Source organism: Capsicum annuum, chromosome 7, assembly GCF_002878395.1.
Source record: "Capsicum annuum cultivar UCD-10X-F1 chromosome 7, UCD10Xv1.1, whole genome shotgun sequence".
NCBI lineage: Eukaryota > Viridiplantae > Streptophyta > Magnoliopsida > Solanales > Solanaceae > Capsicum > Capsicum annuum.
This window is the reverse complement of record NC_061117.1, coordinates 101,184,355-101,195,770: the sequence shown is the minus strand read 5'-3', so window position 1 is coordinate 101,195,770 and position 11,416 is coordinate 101,184,355. Positions and strand designations below refer to the sequence as shown.

The window sequence follows — 11,416 nt, the reverse complement described above, 5'->3', positions numbered from 1 at the left end:
AAAAAAATCAAAACTGGGCTTTTGACCTTTTTATTAAAAGTAAAAAGCAATATTTATAAGTATAAATAACATAAATACCAATTCTAATTACATTTTTTTTCACTTTTTTAATTATTTTACTCTCTCCCTGTTAATATATATAATATAGCAAATATATCCATAACATTCTATGTATATATTGAGATTTTTATAATATATTTAGGAAGTTAATTTTTTTTTTTATAATATTGAAAATATAAATTATATTTTTGTGTAATTTTTAGTATTTACGGAAGGCCCAAAAGTGGACCAGTCCCAAAAGGAAAAATATCAGACAACAAATCTCTATTCATTCCGGTTAGGGAAGTAGTAGCCTCTCCCTCTTCTATCTTTCATCTCCGATTTGCTTAAGTTAATGTTGAGCTCTCCAAGCGAACCCGTTAACAAACTTAGCCAGATCTTGATGCTCTCCACCAATTGAAGAAGGAATGATAGAGAACTACCACAGCTAAGTCATGTTGCTCAATCTATCACTTTCTTTAATCTTTCCCTAAAATCTTTGGGTTGAGGCTTCAATTAAAGACAATGCCACCACTCAATCTGAGAAATCAATTAAGGAAAGTGATGAATATTCAGTCTTGGAAATGTAGATCTATGGAAAAGGGTTATATCTCTTTGATATAAGAGCTTCCAATGCAGATTCGATTGTAACATTATTTGAATACTCAACTATTCAACACCCTAAGCTCTCACTTGGTGCAGATCATAGTATTCGAGGAATTTGCTTCCAATAAAGGTAATGGCAATTCTATAAAAGCTAATGTTTTTTGTGATTATGTTTCCCACCACTTGAGTATGTGATAGATTGCCTTCTTCTTGTTATGTTAGTCTAAATTCGAACCCAATATTGATTCTTTAGAAGCTAGTTAGTGATATTTTTGTGCTTTGTGCCTCATTTTTCTACACCATCAACCGATGGATTGAGTTTCAATGAAAACTAATACCACCACCAAATCTAGATGCAAAATTAGGAGAAATAAAAGTGGTTAATACCTCTGACTAGCTTATTGCATTGTGCCAACTAGCTTGTACCATTTGCATTGAAGTTACTTTCAAATTGAGCTGAATCAACCATTGTAGATACATCCCCCTTTTTAATTCTGCAACTTATGTTAGCACTAGTCTGTGCATAATAAGTGAATCCTTGCCTTGATGTCATGTGTCTTATATAGTCCTTCCGATGTTTGGTGTTCTTGCCTTGTCTAAATTAATGATTTTTATGCCTCTTTCTGGAACCTCTTAAAAATTAATAAACTAGAATTCACCTGCATAATCAACAATTAGGTTAGTAAAATAATCAACAAAAGTATTACTTTCCCAAAGAAAATGTATTACTCTTACTGATATGACACTCATTATGGTTCTAATGGAGTTGTCCATCCATGTCACACTCCATGGAACATTCCAAACTCCTTTTAGAATTTGCACCATAGTCCTAAGAATTTGATTCCACCACAATATACTGAATAGCACACTCCCTGTAGTGAATTAAACACTCCATGATATCTATAGCCTCTGTCTCTAAGCTAGTAGTGTCATGAATTATAGAACCTTTAGCAACCAGTGATTCACTTTTCCAGTTTCTAATGCAGAATGCAATAGAACTAAGGCTTGGGTTTCCCCTTGAAGCACCATCAATATTTTCTGGAAGCCACTCTTTATTAGGAGGTATCCTAATAACGCTCAACTTACACTTCAATTATATATCACTAAACTTATATATCAATTATATTAGTCCATTGATAACGCTCAACTTACACGTCAATTTAAGTGCAAGGCGATCGTCATCAATATAATACCCAACTTTGGAGTTGGGGTCGAATCCACGAGGAACAATGTGAGTGACGATCAAATTAATTCGGAATAATAGATACAAGTTAAATTCAAACCAATATGACAAAAAGATATAAATGGGGGAGATAGATGTCTACACTCATGTTTCTTTTTGGGTTTTTCTAGCATAAATTCGGGGTTACAAATAATTAGAGTTTAAACAATTATGCACGGATCTTGGGATTATATGTTACTAAGGGAAGTGATATGTGGATGCTAATGGTTAACTTCATTATTAGTAGATCAAGTATGGGTAGGTTTGGTTATGAGTTTTGAAGCTAGTCTTTCAATAAAACACCAAACTTTCACCCATTGATTCTTTCGAATACCTAATGGGTGTGTTTAACAATTGGTAACCACAACCTCAATCTAGGCATCCCTATTTTTAGGATAATGTCCATGGTATAGTCAACTTCACAACCACCCTTATGTCTAAGATAGTGATAGATTAGCCAACTATACACAATTGTCTACCATTGCTTTGGTCTCCACATCCCTCTTTCAAGGATGATATGGATTCCTAAAATTCACCTAAAACACTTCTTTCAAAGATGGCCTTGAGCTTTCTAGAGTTTGGAGCTTTCACCCATCAAGCCCACGTGGGTATTTGAGGCTTTCACCCGCAAATCCCAACCAAGTTAGCACAGTAATGGTAAAAACCATCAACATGTACTACCAAATAGAAGCTAACAATAACAAACCACACACACTATTAGCCCCTATTCACACATAACCCCAAGAGGGAGATTTAGCTACACATAAGATAAATAAGCATTGATATACCCAAAATCATCATTGAAATGACTTGTTGAAGATTAAGTGAATGTTACTTCAAACTTGGTACTCCCATAAATCAACAATGGAAGTGAGCTAATCCTCCACTTAGAAAGTCTCCAATGTATTTTTCACCCAAAATTTATACAATATTTTCCTCTCCAAGTATGAAGGTTATGAACTCAAGAGCTAAACCTAAAATTGGGGAAGATAGAATATCCTCCATGATTCTAGGGTTTGAGTCTTTTTGTCAAAATTGGGATCAACCACATGTATTTCTTGTTTTTCCTTCGTTTGCTTTCTTCCGCTAAGCCGTGATCGCGCGGTATGGATGCGACCGCGTCTACATAACCGCGGTTATCTTCTACGATCGCGGTTGATTAACTTCTGCTTGACTGCTGCGATCGCGGTCACTAGACCGTGACCGCGGTAACTGAGGCTAGCTCCTGTTTTAAGTCTTCAACTGCACTTTCTTGCTCCCTTTTGACATCTCTTCAACTCTATGCTTGTAAAGAGTGGATATTAGTGCATTTACTCACAAATATGTCTCATTTATTCATTCAAAACAAGGTAATATGCATGAATGTTGAGTGAGAATGAGTGTTAAAATTAGCACTTATCAATACCCTCAACATAAAGCTTTTGCTTGTCCTTAAGCAACACTACCTCTTACCATGAGACAACAATTATCTATGCCCAAACTTTATGCCTTAAAGATCATAATGACTTCAACTTTAGTCTCCACCATAAGTATCTTGTTGCATGTGGGCTAAGCTAATTTCCACTCACCCCTCATCATAAGATGCGATATTCAAGGATGCACAAAACTTCCAAAAGCAACCAAGTAGCAAAAACCAATACTCTGGAAATGGCTCACTTTTTGACCGAAACTAAATTACACTCCATTTGCCTCAATGCTCGGAAGGTGACAAAATCACTCACTTCAACTTGTTTGTATGCCTCCTCCCAAGAAAGAAAATTCTACAAACCAAGCTACCAAATATGGATCAAGGAATTTTTAAGTGCAAGAACTCTCTCCCTCGCAAAAGAAATCTCTACGCAACAAGTGTCATACCATAGGCTTGCCCCTATTTTCAATTGCCACTATAAAGAAAGTATATGGGTAGAGATATCAAAGAACATTCTAAGCTTGTAACGTAGGTTAGGGTTAGGGTAGGATCTCATTCGGGAACAATATGCCTACACCCTTCCTTGAACATCTACATCACACTTTTTAATCCTCCTTTTTGACTATGGGCCACTCTTCTTTGTTTTCTCTCTTTTATCATGCCTGCTTTTTGCTTCCTTTGTTCACCCATTTCTTTCATTTCTTTTTCTTGCAATTTTCATGCAATTCTTTCCTTTATTGGATCCTTTCTTTTTCATTTCCTTTATTTTCAACACTTAGGCACATTTGGCATTTCACTAACACTTCGTGGCCCAAAATTTCCTTCCATCAATTATCACCACCCCCAACTTAGGCTTTTATCCGCAAATTGCATTTTCAAGTTCAATGAGGGTATGGTTCAAAAGAGGGATAAAAAGAATGGTTGGCGACTTGTAATGAGTTTGCCAACGAAAGGTCCAAAGGCTCAAAGTGGGTAACTAGGGATGCCAACGAAAGGTCCAAAGGCTCAAAGTGGGTAACTAGGGATTACAATTATGCATGGGTAGGCTTTTTAGTCTAGAGTGGGTTCCAACGTCATAAAGATGGCCTAAGATCACTCCTCCAACCAACTACAATAAAAATTAGCTTCGAAAGACTAATATGGCAAGTTCTACATAACACAAGTATACAAGAGATGAATGCAAATAGCTCAACACACATGGCATGCAAAATTTGTCAAGGGAGCTCAATTGTCCCTCCCGCTAGAGACAAAATTGGAGTATCTATTTCTATTCACAAGTCAAAAATTTACGAAGCCACAAAAAGAGAGTTTTGTTACAACATTGCTCATCTCCATGCCCTTGATTTTTCAAAAATTTTGAACGGAGGGGGTTCTTATTTTGCATTAGAGCCACGCACAATTTGCTCAACTATGGCTACAACAAAAGCCTTAGTCTCACATTTCGGCTCAAAATGGGCAAACTAGCCATATGGCTACTCAAACTTTGCCAATGGTGTAAAAAGTGACCCTAAATTTACAATTTATATTGCCATAGGTGCTCAGATTTTCCTTGCATTCTTGATATTTATGCCACGGGTAATTAGAATTCCCCTGCACCTATGTCTCAAAACCCAAACACGATGCTTTACCCTTAAGAATGTCGTTACTCAATTTGTCATAGGAAAAAGCTAGTCATGTATCACCAAAATCAATAATTAAAGTGTAGTAAAAAGAAAAACAGAAATTAAGTGAAAAACATGATAATCCATAAAACGTGAGCACCATCGGGGTACCTGAAAATGTAGCATCTCAAAACCAAATAAAATTAATATCTAGAGTGTCATCCAAAAACAACATAAAAAAAATATCCAACAATGCATCACCAAAATAATACTAATCCGGGGGCACCCCCAACTAAAAAGAATGCAATGTACTCACTTTATGTGCAAATAAAGCAAGAGTAAGAGAGGTCTCCCTATATCTGCATTAAGCACTAACCTCTCCCATTGACTCTGTACCATCGCCTTTAGCATCATCAGCAGACCACTCAGCCGGAGCCTCATCCTCACTATCCAACCTAGGTGAAGGTAGTTGCTCATTTGGTTTAAGCACCTTGAAGATGCCCTTTACCACCTTCCACAGCTTCTTGAAGAATTTATCTCTCTTCCTCTCTCTTCACTATCTTCTCATGTGACTCCTTGAGGTCCCTGCGAGAGGAAGCCAAGGCCGAATAGTCTATCTCCAAACTGGCAACTATGGCACCGTGTGTCAGCTACTCCTCCCGATATTTCTCATAATCTAACTGTGCTACATATGAATGATGGCCAGTGGAGGGTTCTCATGGTCCTTGAGGTAATTAGGATAATAGTTCCCTCACCACATACATCTGACCAGAAATGTCATCGAATGCAGTGGCTGATGAGGATCTACAAGAATCTGTGTCCTCCTGGTTCGACTTGCTTGACTCCATCTTCATTTTCTTGCTCTGACCTGGGGCACCCTTACCCCTGAATTTGAGTGGGAAGATGTAGAGGCCTGCAGATATCCAGGTATCTGTAGCATAATCCTCTACCTGTGCCCTTTTGCATAGCTCTGTAATAAGGGAAGAGAGGAGAAGATGTGTACCTCCATGGTTTCTGAAGTACCTGTACTCTGAGTGCACAATTTTGACCACGTTCAAGGTGATGCAAGAGAGAAGACAAGCCACCATTCGAACCCGCATGTTTGTGACAACGGTCATATGAGTGCATGGCAAAACTCGACTACAGATGATATTCAGCCAAAGCCTGGCTTTAACTGTGAAGTCACTCAGTAGAATATCCCTCTTGGTGGTGGCCTAGGGAACTCTTTGCCTGCGTATAACACATCCTCCATCCATGTCCCTGGCTCGCATCTCTTTGCATGAAATTGCTCCATGTTAGCGTCTGGGAGCCCATATACTTCATTGATCTCTGTCCCAGAGTATACTTGTTTACCCCGAATCATCATCAATGGGTTTGTGAAGGAAGCTATTCTTAGGTTAGCGTAGAATTCACGTACCCAATGTTCATTAGCAACACAGGGTTCATTACCCAATGTCCACCTAATATGAGTGATTCTGGCGAGGAAACTTGGGAACTTTTCCTCTACCTTATTTAAGCTGATGCCTTTTTCAGGGAGTACCTTAGTCCTGGGCAAGTCTGCATAGTAGAGGTTCTGGCATTGTGCGGCCATAAATCTGAAGTTGTCAAAATTCTGCATCTCTGAGGCTGAGAACTTGTAAGCAATGTAACTAAAACCAACATAATTATTATCATACCAAAAACATGCTCAAATAGAAAGTTCACGTGGTAGTGTTATGGGAGGTTTCAGAGGTAGCAAAGGATGTGTTGAAATTTTGATTTTTGCCAAAAATTGCCCTCAGGTATGGCGATTGTGGATCATTGACCGCGACAGTGGTGCTGCAATTGCGATCATCGGGATCGGGATCGCGGTGCCTGCGACCAGGTTTGACAGTTTCTGCACAGTGCTCGAAATGCAGCTTTATCACTATCCTTTGTTTCAACTAGGCATGACAACATTATAAATAATGAATTAAAGCCTAGAATGTGTGATTATAGCCCCCAAACTTGAAAGAATTCAAATTAAACTCCTTGGGGCATTAAATCTAACACATAGTATACATGATCATGATGCTAGGGTTTGAGTCTTTTTGTCAAAATTGGGATCAGCCACGTGCATTTCTAGTTTTTCCCTTAGGCTTCTTTCTTCCGCTAAACCACAATCGGCAGGTATGGCCGCGACCGTGGTTATCTTCCACGACTGCGGTTGATTGACTTCTGCTTGACTTCAGCTATCTCGGTCTCTAGACTGCGACCGCGGTAACTGAGGCTAGCTTCTGTTCTAAGTCTGCAGATGCACTTTCTTGCTCCTTTTTGACCATTTTAAGTTCCAATCCACATCTTTCTATCTCTTCAACTCTATTCTTGCAAAGAGTGGATATTAGTGCATTTACTCTCAAATGTGTCTCATTTATTCATTCAAAACTAGGTAATGTACATGAATGTTGAGTGCGAATGTGTGGTGAAATTACCACTCATCACCCATCTTTTATCTGGTATCATTATTTTGAATCTGTACTTTATGAAGTTAACAGTAGTAGCATTAATTTTTCTAGAATATCTTCCTCTCATGAACCCACCTCCATGAAGGATAATGTTTCTTCTCTTCCATAGAAACAACAAAATTAGTATAGGAACAACATTAAAAACAATATTTATTTTACAATTATCTTCCAGGTTTCTCCATAATCTAACACTTTGCTTCAAATTGATCCTTTAATCTATGATATCAGCAGTACCAAAGTAGTAATTCCACACTTGGTCTGCAATATCACCTTTTAGCAATAAATGAGTTTCTCTCTCAAGACTACTGCAACATTCATAGTTTTTAGAGGCTTCAGGATTCCATGTATTCATTAGAGCAGCTACATGGATTAACTTTAACCAAATTCTTCAAAAAAGAAAATAGTACATAAAAGGCAACCCCTTGCACCAAATAAACCTTATGTTTGAGTAACTCCCAGGCACTCTTATCGCTAAATTGACCATTAGTGTTCTTAGTCCACCAAGGTTTATCCATCACATTCTGATATATAACAGGCCTCAATTTGTTTCTTATATGATTGAATGCATAATTTGGTAGTACCTCATGCATTTTTCCACTGTCCCATCCCTTTTTCATTCAGAAATTCACTAATATCCTTTAAAGGATGGAAAGAGAGAACATCAGTAGGGTGTAAATATAGTGGACCAGTATTGGTCCATTTCTTAAACCATATAGAAGAAAGTACCACTCGTTGGTTCCCACCATAAGCATTGTTCAACATTCTCTCCATTGCACCAAAGCTGAAATTTACTTTCTTACAGTACTTATTTCAAAGGAAATTGGTCCATAAATTATTCTGTATCCTGAATCTCCACCACAACATATCATGCATTTCTTGTAACACAGCTTCAATGGATTTAAACCCTAATCCCTCTTTTTCTTTGGGTAAGCAAACCTTGTCGCAAAAAAAACAGTATTTGCTTCTACCTGCTTCTTTAGATGCCAAAATAATTTTGCAAAAATTCTTTGTAAACCTTTAATCACACTCTTAGGAGGGACAATTGCTAATAAGACATATATGGGGATGCTCTATAGGACATTTTTAGTAACACTTCCTTCCCCCTAAAGACAATAACCAAACTTTCCATGCTTGAAGTTTATTTCTCACTTTATCCACCAAATCAGCAAAGTGTTCTTTCTTTGAGTGTGAGATTGGACAACCAAGGTATTTCAGAGGAAATGAACCTTTGGGCATCCCTGTGATTTGTTCAACCTGCTATAACACCCTCCTAAAAGTATTCTGGTGCATATAGAATTTTTTTTGTCCTTGTTTCACCTTTTGTCTAGATTCCTATTCATATTGCTATAAAACCCACATAATTTTTCAAATAGAATAGTTATTAGACGAAGCAAAGATTATAGCGTCATCAACATATGCCAAATGGTTGAGATTTGGACTCCACTTAGGCATAGCATACCCTACAATGGAATCCTCCTCAAAAGATGATTGAAAGCCCTTGTCATAACCTCAATAGATGAGATAAAAAAAGCAGGAGACCGAGGATCTCCTTGTTTCAACCCCTAGCAGAGTGGAAAGAACATACTGATTGCGTATTTAATAACACAGAATAGTATTTATTAGAGATCATCCTCCAAATTATATACACCACTTTATTTGAGAAGCCCATTTTTCTTGAAACTTTCGTCAAAAAGTACTAAGAGATTCTATCATAAGCTTTTGCCATGTCCAATTTTAGTACCACATTGAAAGGTTTTTCTCTTTTTCCTATATCAGTAATCAATGGATATATTAATTTGCATGTTCCTCAATGTTTCTCCTCTTATCAAAACCCGATTTATTATGAGAAATCAGTCTAGGCAAAATATTCTCCAATCTATCATGAATAATTCTTGAAAGAAATTCATAAAATTACTCAAACTATTGGGCCTCAAGTCTAAAAAGATTGTATTTTATCTTTTTAAGGAATGAGAACTAAATTAGTCTGAGGAATGGATTTTGGAAAGGTATTACTTGCAAAAAATTCCAGCACCAATATGATAACATCATGCTCATAATATCCCTGCAACATTGGTAAAATTCCTAGAAAGATCACCAGGACCACAAACACTCTCCAATCAAGCTAAAGACAACGTTTTTAATCTCTTATTCATTAGGAATGACACCTAAAACATCATTATCATTAACTTTAACCATCTCAGGGACATGATAAATTAGAGAAAAATAGAGGCATCTCTCTCTTGAGTAAATTGCTTCCGATAGAAGCTAATGGCTTTATTGGCAATTTGATCTTCCTCTTCTAACCAAAAACCCTAGTCATTTAGAATTCTACAAACCTTGAGCCTATTTATCCTTCCTTTCACCAGACTGTGAAAGAATGTCATATTTATATCACCACTTTCTAACAAATTATACCTTAGGTTTTGCTGCCAAAACTCTCTTCCAAGTGAAGATATTTTATGCATTCAACCTTAGCCCTCTCTATTACAGCTCAATTTTCCTGAGAAGGATGGTCGTTGTTGACACATAATTCTTGCCCTCCAAAACTAAGTTTAATTTCGAGTTTCTTCAATTTTAAATAAAATTACAACATTTATTTTTATCTAAGATAAAAGGTTTCTAAAGTATTTAAATAGGTAATATTTCTATTCTAAGTAACGATTGTATTTTCGTATTCATATATACAAAATCATTTAATTTTGTTACTTAAATTATTATTTTATAAGAAATCAGACTTTAATCAAAGGTTATTTTGAAAATTAATTCAAATGGTTAAAATCTTGATCTAAATATAATTTATTCGCAAAAATAATTTATTTGAAAAAATACTTATTTGATTTTATTGAATCAAGAAACTCAAAATTAAATTAATTTATTATTCATTTCAAATTTTGATTCAATTTAGTTAATTTATTAAATTTAGCCATAATTGATATTAATTCGGCCATATTTGCAATACAATTGGTCAATTGAATTTTGATTAGGTTAAAGTTTAAATAATTGTCTAAATCTTTAGTAATTGGTCATTTAATAAATAGCTAAATCCGTAAATCCCCAATTCCTAATCTTCGTAACAAAACTCAACCAACCCATTCCCCACCAAGCAACCCAACATGTACCAGCCTAAAATAACAACAAACTGAGCTGCCTAGGCCCAAAATATCTACCACGACCTGATCCAATTTACTGCCTTCTTCTAACAACAAAATATCTAACAATAATATCAAAATACATCAGCAATATGCGTACAACATTTTCTTCATCATTTAAATATTCTTTCTTTGTTATTATTTTTATATCCTCTTCAATCATTTGATTCATCTAGTTCACTATCTATTTCAGTATCTGTTTCGTTTTCTGAAATTTCATATATACTATCCTCACTTTCTAATTCATAATCTATATAATCTATCTGCATATATTTTGTATTATCTATTTTTATTTCTGATATTTGTTTATTTTTTGGATTTTTAGGTAATTTACAATTTCTAGCGAAATGACCTATCTTTCCACAATTATAACAGGTACATTCTTTTATAGATTTCTTCTTTTTATATGGTCTTTTGTATTTATAATTTTTTACATAATATCTTTTTCTCGGTTTCTTATAATTATATTTTGATTTTTTATATTTCTTATATTTCTTATGTCTTTTTCTTTTCTTATAATATCTTTCTTCACATCCAAATTGGGGTGCTATTTTATTTTTGCAACATGCTAAATTTTTTATTAATGTTTTTTCCATTTTTAATCCTTTCCTATATTTTTCACATAAGTTTCTATACCATTGTTGTAAAAATTTTATTCTTGCTCCTAACGTATCTACTATTTTTGCTTCTTCCCAACTTTTTATTATCTTTGAACTAAATGGTTCGGATAATTTATTAAAATATAATTTTCTTATTTCCTTACTTTCTTCTATACTATATGCTCCTTTATAATAATATTCTTTAAATGCGCAAGTATATTTATCTATATAACACATATTACATATTGCTAATTTTAACATTGTTCAATGAGGGTATGGTTCAAAAGAGGGATAAAAAGAATGGTTGGC

The 11,416-nt window shown here is 35.5% G+C and overlaps 1 long non-coding RNA gene across 6 annotated transcripts in view; it reads left to right on the top strand.

Moving 5' to 3' along the window:
- Window positions 1-283: 283 nt before the first annotated feature.
- LOC124885599 overlaps window positions 284-11,416 on the top strand; it is an 18,436-nt gene continuing 7,303 nt past the window's right edge. For 2 of the 6 annotated variants that reach the window (XR_007042843.1, XR_007042846.1), the window contains exons 1-2: window positions 294-775; window positions 10,834-10,883. This is a non-coding gene — a long non-coding RNA (uncharacterized LOC124885599). Of the gene's footprint in view, window positions 776-6,657; window positions 6,741-10,833; window positions 10,884-11,416 lie in introns of all 6 variants that reach the window. The other 4 variants (XR_007042844.1, XR_007042842.1, XR_007042845.1 and 1 more) reach the window with 3 other exon arrangements.